Below are 16,516 nucleotides of genomic sequence, written 5' to 3' on the forward strand. Positions count from 1 at the left end.
CACCCTGGGGACTCGGATCGGTTCCTTTGGGCTGGGGCAGCTGCACTTTTAAAAATCTCCCAGGTGCTTCCGAAGTGCATCCAGCACTGAGAACTGCCACTAACTGGTGTCTAAGCTGATGCCATTGTGCCCCAAGCCTCAATGGTTGTTTCGGTGCCCAAACTCTTCTATTGAGAACCAGCTTCTAAAAAACACATAGACAAGTCCTCAGTAACATCAGGAGGGCAGAACAAATGCTTTGAGCTCATGGGGGTTCAGCCCAGTCACTTTTGAAGTATTTCTTTTTACACATCAAATGTAACAATTTTTAAGGTGAACAACGCAGTCACAGAGTGGTATGTTGAGGGGAGAAATTAGTGTGATAAACTAGAACAGAGAGATGGGGACAGAAAATTAGGAGTGTGCCCGAGCTTTCATTCACTCTGTGTGCATCTATGTAATTTCCATTAACTCAAATTGTTTTTCTCGTTCAAATCCAATGAGATCCAAAAGCCATGAATTCTTTAAAATATGAACCAATGCTGAGAACACCATGGCCTCTTTTCCTGTGTGAAGTATTTGATCTTTACTCCTTTAATATAAGCTGAAGACAGGCTTCATAAATGTAATCGCATAACTTTTATTCCTAGTCAAGAAAAATTGAGCTTCCTTCTGAGAGAGCCTGCCACATAAGAATCTAGTTTCTGTAGAGGAAAAAACAAAGGAGAGGTGGTTATGCTTGGTCGCAAATTGCAGTAAGTGGCCAGGATTAGATTTCAGTGTAAAAAACTAGGGCAGCCTGTTCAGCGGAAGCCAGGAGCGGGTGATGCAGAGATGCTGGGAACGGAGTTATCGCGAGACTATCACCCAAACTCCGCCGCCCGGTCCCTAGACGTGCCGGGGTGCTGACCGCCCATCCACAACGTCCCAACAGGTCTCAGTTCCCAGGGACTTGTGAACAAGATGTATCTGTGCCTGGATGCTGAGCCGGGTCCCCACCTCTCACCTGTGTTGTCATCCTGCAGCAGCAATGCAGGTGACACTGTTCCTGGTAAATTAACATTCTATCCAGCACTTCGCACCTTCCTTCTCGTCCTCCCTTTTAGGAACTTTATATCCCAAAGCGCTAAGTAATATGCAAATGGGAGTTAAACATATTTATCTGCACGTTGTTCATTTGTCTACCCCACTGGCATGCACAACTCAGGGGCACTGTCTCATCCACGGGTGTGTCCCTCTAACACAGCGCTTAGCACACCAGAGAACTCTTCCGTCGAATGACACGTGCATTCGAATATCTGTGTTTGCAGAGAAAGCTAAGTATATCTTTGAGGGCATAGGTCTGGACACACCAGTCAACAGCCCATTTTCACTCCATCGTCATGGGCTCTGTTTATAGGAAGAAACTATTTTTAAAAATCCCGATTTCGTTAGCGTTGACCTAAGATAAACAAGATCTCAGAAAAAGAAAAAAATTTGCCTAAGTGAGGACAACTTGATTTTTCTCTCTGGGCTTTTTTTTCCCCTAACAAAACCTCTCAAGAAATCCAATCTTCTAGTAGAATTAATTATTTGTTTATTGTGCACAACAGGGCATCTGTTTCCGAGGAGGATGACACGTGAGCCTGTTTTGAATGGTCATTAATTTTTTTTTTTTGTCTTTTGTCTTTTTAGGGCCACACCCATGGCTTGTGGAGGTTCCCAGGCTAGGGGTCTTATCAGAACTTTAGCTGCTGGCCTACAGCAGTCACAGCAACATGGGATCCAAGCCGCGTCTGCGACCGACACCACAGCTCATGGCAACACGGGATCCTTAACCCACTGAGCAAGGCCAGGGATCCAACCCGCAACCTCATGGTTCCTAGTTGGATTCCTTAACCACTGAGCCGCGACGGGACCTCCAGTATTAATTTTTTTTCTAAGTTGGAAAAGAAAACCCATCCCCAGTATCATTGTCATTTCCTCCAACAGAGGAGCAGTATCCCTCAGGCAACGTGAGGGGGGTGGGGGGCAGGCTGTCAATGTCCTAAGGCTTAGAATTTGTGGTTATGTCGTGTTATGTGGACTTTGCTGATGGGATTAAGTGAAGGTCTTGAGATGGGGAGATAATGCTGGGTTACAAAGGTAGATTCAACATCATTACAAGGGTCCTTATGAGAGGAGACAGGAGAGTCCTGTAGAGGAAAAAACAAAGGAGAGGTGGTTATGCTTGGTCGCAAATTGCAGGGATGTGAGGACAGAGACAGAAAGAGGGAGGTTTAAGGATGCTTCACTTACTGGCCTTGACCATGAAGAAATGCAGGGGCTTTGAGAGCTGGAAAAGGCAAGGAAACAAATTCTCCCCTACAGCCTGGCGACAAGGCACAGCCCACCAACCCATTTTAGATGTCTCACCTCCAGAACTTCAAGGGGGTCAACAGTACTGTTTTAAGCTGCTGAATTTGTCTCAGCAGCAGTAGGAAAGCAATACAGGGAGAGAGAAGGCGAGCGGGTTCCTGGCAAAACGATGAGACAGACAGTTTGCCTTGACTCCCCCCGGCCCCTGCTCTGCGTCTTCCCTTCCATTCCTTCTAGCAAAGGTCTTGCTGAGCGGCTGCTACATCCCGCACCCGGACTTCCTGTCTCACCCCATCTGTCCACTGCTTCCACCAGGCGGCATTCTCTCCTGGTGATTATCCCTGCTCTTTGGGAATCCAGGTGGACCTTTGGCTCCAGTTAGGAAGGGAACACATGCTTACTTTCAAAAACTTTAAAACTATTTTAAAAAGTATAAGGCAGCAAATGAGAAGAATCAGTCACCCCACACGAAAGAGCTGATGGTTCCTGTTGATGCATTTCCTTCCAGTCATGTTTCTAAAAACGTCTCTCAAGTTTCCTTCAACCCCTCTTTATCCGAAGGTCAGGAGGGGCAGTGACATTCGCTCCCCACTTCTCCTGGGTCCTGTCTCTGTCACCTTGGCCGCTGTGACCACACACCAGAGACTGGGGGGAGCTGAACAATCCACACCGACTTCTCACAGCTCTGGAGCCTGGAGGTCTGAGACGGGGGAGCCAGCGCCGTCGGGTTCCTGGTGATGGTTCTTCGGTTCTTCCCCCGTTGTGACCTTGAAGCGTTCCTCGTATGTGGGGGCTGATCCCATCATGGGGCCCCACCCTCATGACCTCATCTAAAGTGAGTTACCCCTGAAGACCCTGTTCCCAAATACCTTCAACAAATACACTGGGGAGGGGGGCATTCTGTCCATAGTAGCTCCTTAGCCTCACATCATTCCCCCCCAATTAATTTTGGGTGTCCACAGGGGCTCTCAGACATTGTTCTTTTACCCTGGCTGTCTTGCTATGTCAGTGCCATCAAGGAAGCTCGTTGGCACTATGACCGCTGCCACTTTGGAGGACACCACCTCCCTCCTCGAGGAGCCCCTAAAATACCCCAAAATGCTCCAAAGGTCAAAGGGAGCTGGGTCCTCCTTGGGCTGCCCTCAGCCACGCTCCTTGAGGAAAGAGAGAAATGCCCTCTTTCGCAATTTCTTTTTCACTTTGATATCTGTCTTTGGGAAAAGAGCCCCATCGACCGTTCAGCCTGCACTGCCCCCTCCCCAGATTCCCTCCTCATGGGCCTTGCCAGTTACTCAGGCGGGGATGGGGAGGTCAGGGGGCAGGACATCGTGAGCCTCTGGCTCAACGTCACTGTAAGCTCAGAATCAAGCTGGGCCTGTGCCCAAGTGCATGTGTGCTCGTCCATGTCACGTAGCTGCAGTGTTGCAATAAGCACAGTTCGATGTGATTTTGCTGCTCTCTGCCATTTAAGATTATATTATAAATATTCTTACCTGTTCAAATTGAGAAACATTTTTTCATTGCTACACATATTGCCGTGTATTGATAAGTCATGATTTGTCTCTGCTCACGGGGCATCTGGGTTATTTACATGTTTATGTCCATTTTAAGTAATACGGCCAGGAATGTCTTTCCATGTCAACTGCTGTGATTTGCCTTGCAGTGAAATTAATGGGTCAGAGGGCATTCAAGCTTTAAGCCATAACTCTGATGATGGAATAAGATGCGCAGTGGGGAAAGGCGAAGAAAAGCCAGTATGGTGGTTCTTTGTGACTGTCTCAGGACCGTCCCCTCGGAATCGTAGCAGGTGGGCACTGTCTTCTTAACTGTGTGTGTGCACAAATATACATGATATTTGTGATATATATATGCAACGTGATATGTACATGCAACATGCATGATATGTAAATACGTAATCTTAGAGATACATTTGCTACCAATGACTGCAGCAGCTTTAGCCCACAGCTCCTCTTGCTTCACCCCAGAGCTTTCTCTCCAGAGTGGTGGGGAGAGAGCCTGGAATTGTAGCTTGAGGAGGCAGCCTCCAGGAATGCTGGTTAGGAACCGATCCAGAACGAAGCCCTTCACAGCTTCCAGGGGAAAACTCAGCACCGTCTATGATGTGCTAAATCTTGGGTTCTAGCCTGGGGTGCCTTCAATTGCTTAGACATGGCACCGCCCTTGTCTGCGTTAAAGCGAAAATGTACATCAAAATTCAGGGAAGTCTTTTTTGCTGGAAAACAAAGTCCTGAACAATGGGATGATTTTCCAGCTGCCGCACCCAGCACATTCTGTTGATTCCTCTCTCGTCTGCCTTTTTTATTGAGACGTGAAGAATTATCACGTGAATTCTCAACCTGGAAGCCTAACTGATATGCACCAGGGGACTCAATTCTTACCCCCTGTTCAAGACCATCAAATGCTGCCCAGATGCTGCGTTGGCTCCGCACGTGAGGCTTGCTGATGCGTGAAAGCAGACTGCAGAGGATTCCTTCATTTCCTTCAATAAGTGGTCATTGAATGCTGAGGTCGTGCGAGGCGAGGCTCAGCGGCGGACCCAGGGGACACTGTCCAAGAAGGCCAGCCTGGTCCCTGCCATCACCATGCACCCTGGGTGCTTTATCAGTGGCACTGAGACCCACCTTGGTCCTCAGCATGTCACTGACCTTCATGATAAAGCCCAGCAGAAGTAGCAGTGGGGGCACCCTTGTCTTCTGACATTTGGCTCACGTTCCCTGCATCCTCCTGGAGAGCAGAAACCACCCCCACCCCCGGCTCCGGCACTCTGTCCTGTCCCCTGGTCTCTTCCCATCTGAGATGCTAGCCTGCACCGTTCCCACTGGCAGACGTCACACAGCCCACACTTCAAGGCCCGCCTGTGGTGCTTTGATGAGGAGACTTGCCGAGCCTCCAGCTGAAATAGTCACTTTGCACACGCCTTGGGATGATGCTTATGACGTCAGGACAGGTGGACTGTGGCTCTGCACGTCTTCCTCTAAGTCCTTCTCCAGATGTGAGCCAATGGAGGACCAGGTCAAGCATCACTTATGCCCGGTGCAACCTGGTCGAATGAGTAAGTTTGTAAAAAAAACAAAGGCTTTGTGACACATACACACTTTATCCATAAAGAATGTTTTCTTCTGTCGTTATTAATAGAAAATGGGATTTGAGTTGTTTTTTTTTTTTTTTCTCTTTTTTCTTTGGCCACACCCATGGCAGGTGGAAGTTCCCTGGCCAGGAATTGACCCTGAGCCACAGCAGTGACTCGAGCCACAGCAGTGACAACGCCAGGCCCCCAGCCTGCTGAAACACCAGGGCACTCTCTTGCGTTGTTTTTTCAATTGGAGTCGCTTACCTGACCCTGCTCAGCCTTAGCATCAGTAGGGAAGAAGCTAGATGGAAAGACATCACCTGCGCCATGAAGTTGAGAAAGACCAGCGGCCTGTGATGGACTTGAATCCATATTCCCAGGCTCACTGCCCCATCTGCAGTTACACAGGACCCAGAAATACCATGCCACAAAGCATGAGACAACAAATCACCACATCACCATTCTTCGAAAAATAGACATAAAATGTCACCCACGCATCATCAGGGTCCCTGCCCCAGGAGGTCTGGGTGGACTTCACCCATCCCAGCACTATGGCCCATGGCTGGCTGGAGCCCTCACTTGATGTCCGTGCATCTCTGTCCTCTGGGCCCCTCTGGCCTCACAGGCTGGCCCTGACCGACCCTGAGCCTCAGAACCTGCCTCGCCAGCAGTTTCCCACAAAACGCCTTCCACATCAAGTGGTCTGTGCTTTTTTGTTTGCCGTGGGCTAGAGATGCGTGTCAGAGAAACAGTCGCCCACACGGCACACAAAGAGACCATCCCCTGAGTGTCCGCACTGCTTCCCCTGCCCCCTCCCCTTCCCCCTGGTGTGGCCAAGCGCTCCCCTCCTGATTCTGGCCCCAGAGTCAGGTCTGTCCTTGGTCCCTTTAAGGTATTAGCTTCTCCCCGTAGTTAATGCATGAAGAAAATCCCTCCCTCTCTGTCTCTCTCTCCCCCTCTCATTCTCCATTATGGACTTTTGGTGATTCTGAGTTTCTGTCTCACTTCATTCAATACACAGTATAGAGCTTAACAGGACTCTTCTTTAGAAATTGCCTTAAATAATTGCCTTAAATAGGATTGTTGGGAAACACTGACTATTTTCAAGTTTCGATGGGGTCAGGGTCAGGGCTGTCTGAGCAGCGTGGTGGCACCTGGAGTGGAAGCCGCTTGGATAGCCATGAGCACAGCAGTGCGGGTTGCAAGTTGAAGGTCACGGCCCCTGGCGAGATGGTCAGCTCTCTTGCCCCTGGAGACAGGTATTGACGTTCCAAAGGGTAATGAACCTGAGGACCTTCCTGTTCCCTCTCTTTCTCTCTGGGTTGGGGGTGGGGGGGACAGGGAGCAGATGGACCCTCAGCTCCTATATTAGCTTCAAGATTCAGTCTTGGAGTCCTTCCCCTGGGGTGCAAGCCCCTAGACATGCAGAGTCATCTGGGCCTCACAGCGGTTCCCCGAGGGAAGACGGCCCATGAGCGACCAGCACGAGGATGGCTGGGTCAGTAAGTCAACCTTGGATCCAGAAACCATGTGTTTCCTCTCAGGACAAGTAAAACATCTGGATATAAAAACACACAATGTGGCACGAGGATATCCACTTTTTTGCAGTTTGATAGAAGACGGATCTCCAAATTTTGAACTGCATTGTTTCTTTGGAAACTGTTGACTGAAAGAATATGCACAACCTAAAAGTTGAGAGTTAAGTTTTATTTGGAGCAAAATGAGGACTTAAGCCCTAGGCGGCAGCATCTCAAGTAACCCTGAGAAAAGCGCTCCAAGGAAGCGAGGTGGGAGCTGGGATATACAGGACAAAGAGCAAGTAGGAACAAAAGACCACTGTTAATAACAGGAAACCCAGGAGTTCCCGTCATGGCGCAGTGGAAACAAATCCAACTAGGAACCATGAGGTTTCGGGTTCGATCCCTGGTCTCACTCAATGGGTTAAGGATCTGGTGTTGCCATGAGCTGGAATGTAGGCTGCAGACGCAGCTCAGATCCTGTGTTGCTGTGGCTGTGGTATAGGCTGGCAACTGTAGCTCCAATTTGACCCCTAGCCTGGGAACCTCCATATGCCACAAGTGCAGCCCTAAAAGGACAAAAAAGACAACAACAACAAAAATAACAGAAAACCCAGAGTTCCCATTATGACTTAGCAGGTTAAGGACCTGACGTTGTCTCTGTGAGGATGCAGGTTCAATCCCTGGCCTCCCTCAGTGGGTCAAGGATCCGGTGTTGCCACAAGCTACAGCAGCTCTGATTCCACCCCTGGCCCCAAGGAACTTCATATGTCCCAGGTGCAGCCATAAAAAAAAAGAAAAAGAAAAGGAAAGCCAAATATCTCAAGTTAAGGAATTTAGTTGTTTTCTACGTATGGGACGTTGCAAAGACTGGGCTCACTGAAATCCTTCCTTCGCTGTACACCTCAGCTGTCTGGGGCAGTGTCTGTGTCTTCACATCCTCAGTTTCCTCAGAGCGCACCTTTGGGAGTGGCTGGGCTCTGTCTGGTGGCTGCTAGATGGCAGGTATTCTTTGGTACTTTCCTGAATTGCCTCGGGGCTCGCTGGCTCACCCTCGGAGGTGACTGCAATTGCTGAGGATTATTTATTGATATGGCAGGCAGTATGTTATTTCTAACAAAGATTCTAGCCTGGGGAAGAGAGGTTCGTGAAGAAAAATCAGGGCAGAAACCATCAAGATCTCTGACAATATATTTTCTGGTGAGGCGTCGGGTATTTCATTAAATCTAAGATACTAACAATTATAAGAGGAATCATCATTTTAGGGACCACTAAGAAAAACAGAAACAAGCTGCCAATTAAACTATGACAAAATGCCTTCTAGGACCTCAGAATTTCCATTTAGGCTTATTTAGATTTAGATGTTTATGCTATAGGGACACGTTGTGGTGCATATTTACAGTCTAACACATGTGGATGTCTTTCCAGTTTAGTCTCATCGATGTTCGTGCTGCTGACACAGCAATTTTTTCTTTTTCTTTTAAAAAATGCTTGGATGGTCCTTTCCATTCAGCAGTTTAATACTGGAACTTTCTGGATTTCTCTAGAAGGTGTCAAAGACAGGCTGGCAAGCAACAACCGGGAATTGAGTTTCTTTTGGTGTTACCTGGACTTTTAGGTTAACTAAAGCAGCCCATTTGTGGCCTCTCAAACATACATTGTACACCTGCTTTAATCATTAAAGAAAATGGTGCATTGACCAGAAGTGAAGAATGTCCACCTTAAAAATAAAGATGAAATCCCACCCTTCCTGGGACAGCAAGGCTGGTGCTTCTTCGATGATAAGAGTCCTTTCCTGGGTGTCAAAGCCATACTGATTGGCTACTAGCTGTCTTTAAAACAAACACATAAAAAACCCCAAAACGGGAAGGAATGTATCCATGATTTCTTTAGTGTTCCTCCTCTAACGAGGTATAAAACCAGCGAAAACCATGCTTCTCCAGAGCAGTTCCTTAGAGTTCTTGGAGAGGTTTCCCCGGGGAGAGTCAGTCCTCAGTCTGGCTCAGATAAAACTCTTTTCTATTCCTATTATAGGTGGTTCATTAATTACTTCTGTCGACAATGCCCTGAAATCGCCAAATGCAGGGCCGCAAGGACCCACCACTAGAGCAGGATGGCAGCCAGTCGGTGCACCGAGCACAGCAACCGCACTGGGTCCTCGCGGGGAGCCAGCTCCACGCAGGCTCCTAGCCACCCCGAGGCAGAAGTGGGGACGTCCAGGAACGGGAGCCGGCACCCACCCGGGGACAAGAGACTTCTGGTCGGGGGAGGCCGGGCAGCACTTGGAGGGGAAAACCCTACCTGTGATTGTTCCAGGCCCCCTCCCTAACCCTCTCAGTGACCCGCGCTGAGCAGGTACGCAGGGGCTGGTGAATTCATTCCTTTCACACAGAGGGCCCAAGCAGTGATTGAATCGCTGGAAATTCAGCAGTGAACCCAGCATGAGCGTCCCCCAGAAAGTGGACTACCTTCTCACAGGGGCCACAGACAGGGGAGCAGATCCTGAGTCAGTGGGCGGTGAATATCTGGAAGTTTCTAGAAGCAGGTGGGGGCGGGCGGGATTGGGGAAAGATGAGGGTGGCTGCTGCTGAAATGAATTGGCAGGATAATGCGCCCCAAGTGCTGGGAGTCCATCTTCCATGCTCATTAAAATCCACACCTTCCTATTTTATCTGAGACTGAGGATTTCAAAACACACACACACACACACACACACACACACACACACACGCACATGAACACACACGGGATCTCTGGAAGCCACCACCTCAAAGCCCTGCCAGGAGCAAACACTCCCTGGTGAGCATTCAAAGGCAGGCGATCAAGACATACAAGAGATGCAGGAGTTACAGGGAAGGCGAAGTTCTGATGAGTTAGAACCAGTGTCCCCTGAGACGTGGACTTGCTCCAAGGAGCAGGACAGAATGACCTCCAGAGTGTTTTTTAATACACAATGTTTATTCTCACTGCAATGGCAGAGACAAGGCAGTCCTGGAAAGAGAACAGCATCCAGAGGTCAGCAAAAATTGCCCGCAGTGGAAAAGCTATTACCAAATTTTAAAACACAATAAAAGAGTTTAATAAGGTGTCCGGTTTACAAAATAAATCCATAAAAATCGATGGCTTTCGTTTTACACTAATAATAACCTGGCAGAAAGTGTAATGGGAGGAAAATTCCACATGCAGTCATGACAATAAATATGAAATACCCAGGAATAATTGCCCTGAGATGTGCTGAAGTCCACAGTGAGCGCTTTAAAATGTACTTGCCAAGAAGACACACATATCATGTTCTTCAGAGGGAGCAGAAGATATGTAGTTTGAATTTTCCGTGCTGTGATTCTCATTACCCTGGGATTAATTTGCTCTGGCATCTGCATTCTCCACGATGCTGTGAACTCCAAGATGCTGTGTCACTTCCTGCTGTGTTTTAGTACATGTCCAGGTTCCTGGATCATAGCAGGTGCTCAGTAAATACTGGCTGGCTTAGTGAGTCGAGATGGAGAGGACCACACATCCAGGCTGTTTTAAAGGAACCACCAGAGGATCCAAGATTGAGCCCTAAAGCCCGAAAGAATGGCTCCAAACCACAGTGGTTTTAGACAATTAGAAATTTATTTCCCTCACTGTAGTATTCCCGGAACCTCGGCAAAGAGGGTAGCGATCAGCCTCTTAGGCATTATCCCAGCCTGGGGTGAAAGGGACAAAGGACCCACCCCACAAAAGCAGCCATTCTCACGGCCCCATGAAGCAGTAAGAGCTAGAAGTCCCCCTCAGACTCCTCTGTACTGGGGACCAATGAGGCTCCTTGGAATGTTCCAGAGACTTCCTTGGGGAACAGGAAGTGCCTTCAAGGCTTTCGAATGGCAGTGGAAGGAAACCATTGTTATTGGAAACAAAATCTAATCTGGTAACTGCAGCCCTGTCTTCTTAGAAGCTGAGGACCAAAACACAATCCAAACAGCAGTGGAACAAAATCTCTAGGCCCTCTCCTTCTTGAAGACCTTGATGAGGAAGAGAGAAGGAGCAACTCTTCAGGAGGACGCCCCACTGCGTAGGGAGGATCCTGATGAATTTCTGGTCTGCGGAGAGGTTCAGCGTCTAGTCTGGGAGTGAAAAACTGGAAAGCACAACTGTTCTATGTATTAAAAGGGAGGAAGATTTGAGGGTTTACTGCAAACAGGGGGCGCACTGGAGCAGAGGAGAAAGGAGAGAGCAAACTGGTGGAAGAATCAGGAGCCCAGGCTGGTGACAATGGTCAGAGACTTTAGGAACCAGAAGTCCCATGGCTCACCTAAGCCAGGCACAGAAACAGATGGTTCTCAACATCCAGGAAAGTTGCTGAGCTCCATGCCTGGATCTGCAAAAAGGATAGGATGCTGCCGAGGGAGGGAAGAGCCAGAGGAGGTCTGAGTTCTGCCAAAGGTCAAACACGAGGTGCAGAATCCACAGGGAGACTCAGGGCGAGGGTTTGAGAAGACAGCCCTCAAAGGATTCCTCGGTGTGACTTGCAGGGAAGTTCCAAGAAAGCTCCCCTGATCCAAAGCCACCCCAACGGCAGGTCTGATGCCCATGCAGAAGGTGATAAACACTCTTGCCCATCCTGCCCAGAGCAGACCACTCACAGAGCTCAAGCCTGGAAGGACTTTTGCAAGAGCCCAATTCCTTTCCAACCTCAAGCTTGTCCATAAATGACCATGAGATCAGGGGAGTGGAAGTATAGCAAGTGAGGACTGATGAAAAGAACTGGGGGTGTTTGGACTAAAACAAGAAGGCCTGGGAGGACGAGAGAACCATCTCCAAACCAGGATGGGAATGGGCTTATCATCTATTATGATTCTGGAGGGCGAAACTGAAGTCAGAAGATAGAAGCAGCAGGAAAAAATAACTTGGCTCAAGGCAAGGGGGGCGTTCTTGCCGCTTGAGAAAGTGAAAGTGACTTCCTGTGAACAGTGAGAGAAGGGGCAGAGGAGGTGAGAGCCTGACCTCCGGTGCTTGGTGGGGAGTGGTGGGGCACAGTGTCCAAGCTGAAATGGGGTGAGATTCTTGGATGGGATGCCCTGATTCTAACCCCCCGCTAAGATCCCAGCAATAACACCACCTGCAGAGCCCACCATGGGAAACGGAGCTGCTCACAGGGCAGGAGGTGGCTCCCTGAAGCTGTGGTGACCCAACACTTTGGGGATTATTTCCAGAGTAAGCATGAGTGTCTGTGAGTGCACGTGGGGACAGCAGGACAGACCCTCAGCAAGGTCTTGCAATGACCTTCTCAAGTGGGCCTTCCCTGAACAGAGGGGTTTCCAGAACATCTCCTTGCCTGAGTCACTGACTTAAAGGCAGAGAATTGGGGAACAGGGGGTTCTCCGCTGGGCAGAGTAACTCCCCGTGTTCTCAGGTGTTCCCAAGGAGCGTGTGTGCTGAGCGCCGAGGGGATTGGGTGGGAAGGCTGCAGAGCTAGAAAGCCTGAGAGATCCACTAAGGGGGTCTCCATAAACTGGGTGAGCTGGCCAATGGGGCGCTCTTTCCTCACCTCCAGTACATCGGGGGCCATGGAAGAGGCTTTAGACACGGCGACCTAAGTCGCTGTGGACAGCAATTACGATGAGAGCATGGGCACCTGCCACTGTGCTGGGAGGCTGGGCAAGGCCAGCTCCCATCACCTGGACTGACCATCTCGTGATCATGGGACCAGAGCAGGACACCTGGAGACTTGGATTTCAGAGAGCAGTTTTCATGGTCAATGCGAGAACACCCTCAGCCTGGGCCTAATGAAGACGTGGACTCTGGTGCAGAAGTTCCAAATGTCCTTAAGGACTGCCTTTAAAGTCCATCACTTTGACATTTTGGCATCGCTAACGCCCCTGGTCTTATTTCGCCCATTCCCCCCACCTACCCCTCCCTCTAAAACTGGGTTATATAATATTTGAGTGTCATAAAGCACTCTAAGCAGCAGGCTTCGGGGTGAAGGCAGGCTCTCCAGTGATCCTGCAAGGGAGAATTGAACAGCTAAACAGGGTTTGGAAGTTCCAGGGAGCAGATTGAGTAACGGTGTTTAGAGCACTGCCATATACAATTTTCTGGATCCTCGACTACAGCAGCAACAGGGAAAAGGGGGTTTGTGTAGCGAAGCATCACTTTGATGGGTATAAAAAGAGTATTGACTTAACATTTACTGCCTCACAGTCAGGGAAATTCTACAGCAAAAGCATCTCATCAACATGAGGCTGACTCGAGGCTCTTTGAACAGGATGGAGTTAAAAAGAATCCAAAAGGAAGGACGCAAACCATGTAGATTGTTCCTCTTGCTCCAATGATTGTACTTAAAGTGACATGTTTATTTCTTTTTAAATAAAAATTAGAAGCTAAAATTCTCTCAAGCACATAACAGCTGAGTTCAGAGAGGGTTTGATGAATTAAGCAAGTAAACACTTCACAAAAACACTCCACCATTTGGTTAAAGAGACTGTCACTGCTCAGGGGAGTGCCGGGATTTTAATAATGAAAAATACCTCTTCACTGAAGACTGTGTGGGTGGAGGGCAGTCTGGATTCCATAATCAAATCTGTCATTTTCGAGGAGGCTAGTTTTCTCTCTAAACCCAGATGTTCTTTGAATACGAGATGGCTCTGACACTTGTCTTTCAGTCTCTGGTTCAAATCATCTTTATTTCCTCCAAGCCCCACAGCTTTGGAAAGAAGAAGGCACGAGTTTTTGGAGAAGAGCATTGTGTGCCTCAAAAACGGGCATAGAGCGAGTTCCCGTTGTGGTTCAGCGGGTAATGAACCCAACTAGGATCCATGAGAACATGGGTTCGATCCCTGGCCTCACTCAATGGGTTAAGGATCTGGCGTTGCTGCAAGCATAGGTCACAGATGTGGCTCAGATTGCACGTTGCTGTGGCTGTGGTGTAGGCTGCCAGCTGCAGCTCTGATTCAACCCCTAGCCTGAGAATTTCCATATGACGTGGGTGGGACCCTAAAAAAGCAAAAAAAAAAAAAAAAAGCAAAAAAAAAATTGTATATAGAAACCAACTCTAAATAACTGAAGTGGAAAAGGAAAATTAATAGCTCACAAACCCACAGGACAGTGAGGCCAAGGGTAGCCGCTCTCTCTCTCTCTCTCTCTCTCTCTCTCTCTCTCTCTCTCTCTCTCTCTCTCTCTCTCTCTCTCACACACACACACACACACACACACCGTCTCTCTCTCTCTGAGTTGCCCTCATTCTGAGGGTCAGCTGGCCCAGGAAATCTGTCATACACCTCAGTTCTATCCTACCAGGCCTTGTGGCCTTACACCTCCCAACCAGACAAGGCAGAAACTTCTCCCTACTTACTATTTGTTTGTTGTTTGTTTGTGTTCTTGTTTTGTTTTGTTTTTTATGGCCGCACCCTCAGCACATGGACGTTCCCAGGTTCGGGGTCAAATCTGAGTGGCGTCTGGGACCTACACCACAGCTCACAGCAACAACGCATCCTTAACCCACTGAGCGAGGCCAGGGATCGAACCTACATCCTCATGGATACTAGTTGGGTTCATAACCCTCTGAACCACATGGGAACTCCATTCCACTTAGTATCATAAAACAGTATGCAGAAGTTCCTGGGCCAGGTATCAAACCCATGCCACAGCCATGACAATGCCTGGTCCTTAACCCACTGAGCCACCAGGGAACTCCTCTTTTACTTTTTTAGTGTGGCTAATAAAAAATTCTAAAAGACATATTCAGCTGGAATTTTATTTCAGTCAGGGGTGGCTTCTCTAAGATCAAGGACCTAGCCTTCACTACCTGAGGCCAGCCTATCCAGCTAGGTATTCAGAGGGCGAACAGGATGGAATTGACTTTCCTTCTAACGTAAGCGTGTCCTTAGGGTCTCAGTGCGTTCGGTTCAGGGAGTTGACTTTTTTTTTTAACTCTAGCCAGAGTCCCTGCTTTGGTATCTCTAAGCCATGCCCCTAAAAGAATTACATCAAAAATCAGCCTCCGTTTCTTTAGAGAGGCACAAAGCGAGAGCCAACATACAGTTATGAGTCTTTGTCTGGATTCCAAATCCCTATATAAATCCACAAGCTATCAAGACTTCCTGCCAGCCCCTGCTGCAGGTGGAACAGCAGGGGTGATTCAGGGTAAAATGTACTCTTATCCGTGTCGTTGTGCCACAAAGATGTCAGATTGTAGATGCAGCCTCTGCAGGTGCTTGATGCACTAGCCAGCTGATGAAACGGAACAGCTTTTTGCTTCATGCCAGCCCATTTTCTACATGCAACCCTTTTATTCTGTGGGAAGCCAGCGTCGGGTGGGGAAGGGAATGAAAGTCTGGGTTGGAAAATGCATTGTCTTCCACCCAGAAAACCTTAGCTGGGAAACAAATGCAGACGAGGCCGCCTTGCTTCTGTACAGAAAGCACCTTGCATACACTACCCGCTTCCCCTCCCGGCTCCCGGGCAAGGAGGAAGGCAGGTCTCTGAGATGCCAATGTTAGTCAAAGTCTGTCCCTAAAAGCTTGTGACCTCAAAGGAGCCCTCCAACCTTCCGCCTGCTGGCTTCCATCCTGGTTAGGTAATAAGGCATTCAAGGACACGTCAGAAGCCCCCGTTGCATCTCAGTGGGTTAAGAACCCAACAATGTCCATGAGGACTCGGGTTCGATCCCTGGCCCCTCTCAGTGGGTTAAGGATCCGGCATTGGCACAAACTGCAGCATGGGTCATGGATGCAGCTCTGATCTGGAGTTCTTGTGACTGTGGGGGAGGCCGGCGGCTATGGCTCCCATTCGACCCCTGGTCTAGGAACTTCCATAGGCCACAGGTGTGGCCTTAAAAAAAAAAAAAAAAAAAAAAGACACTTCAGAAAACATTTCCAAATGCAAACTACAGCCCGCCCTGCTGCCCCTTCACTCCAGCGAAAATAAGACGCAAAATTTGCCACAGCCTCTAAGACCCTACAGGACTGAGCAGGGTCTGCCCCTTGGACTCATCTCTTGCTGCTCTTTTTCCACCACACTCTGGCCTTTGCTTTGCTGCTGTTCCTGGAACAGATGGAGCTGCTCCTGCCACAGGGCCTTTGCCTGGGCAGCGCCCTCGGCTGGAGCCCTCTTCCCACTGACTCTCTTCTCCGCCCCAGAGGGGGCTTCCTAGATCAACGCCTCTGAATGGGTACAACCCCACCCCACCTCCAGCCAGACTCCAATGCATTAGCTTATCCTCTGTTCTCTGGGACACATAGATGTCTAGCTGAATCATCTTTCATCTGTTTAGCAGCTTGTCATCAACATTAACCTGGTGAGATGTAAGCCCTTTGAGGGCAGTGGCCCTGTTGGAGATTCCCAGTGTCCCCAGCTGTGCCTGATAGGGAAATGAATGAGATTTACACACACACACACACACACACACACACACACACACGGAGGGGCAGATGGGATGTACCACATAAAGGAATGGTAGGTCGCCGGTATGAGTTGAGCTGTGTCTTCTCCCTCCCCCATTCATACGTTGAAATTCTCGCCTCAGAGTGTGACTCTATTTGGGGAAAGCTCACTGCAGATGTCATTTGCTAAGAGGCGGTCATGCTGGGGTAGGGTGGGCCTTTAGTCCAGC

General features: G+C 48.9%; 1 protein-coding gene across 4 annotated transcripts in view; it reads right to left on the reverse strand.

Moving 5' to 3' along the window:
* The window catches only part of LOC146396211 (uncharacterized), a 61,502-nt gene that overhangs the window by 8,345 nt on the left and 36,641 nt on the right, over positions 1 to 16,516 (reverse strand). The window contains exon 3 of one of the 4 annotated variants that reach the window (XR_014829436.1): positions 10,910 to 11,044. The exons of 1 other annotated variant lie outside the window; for it this stretch is intronic. The gene's annotated coding sequence lies outside the window, so the exon portion shown is untranslated. Of the gene's footprint in view, positions 1 to 10,909; positions 11,063 to 11,149; positions 11,285 to 16,516 lie in introns of those variants that run through there. 2 more of the 4 variants (XR_014829434.1, XR_014829438.1) reach the window with 2 other exon arrangements.

The sequence above is a fragment of the Sus scrofa genome, chromosome 15 (genome assembly GCF_054392235.1).
Source record: "Sus scrofa isolate SSC_HxYL_T2T_F1_AM1 chromosome 15, Sscrofa_HxYL_maternal_Yorkshire_Landrace_v2.0, whole genome shotgun sequence".
Taxonomy (NCBI): Eukaryota; Metazoa; Chordata; class Mammalia; order Artiodactyla; family Suidae; genus Sus; species Sus scrofa.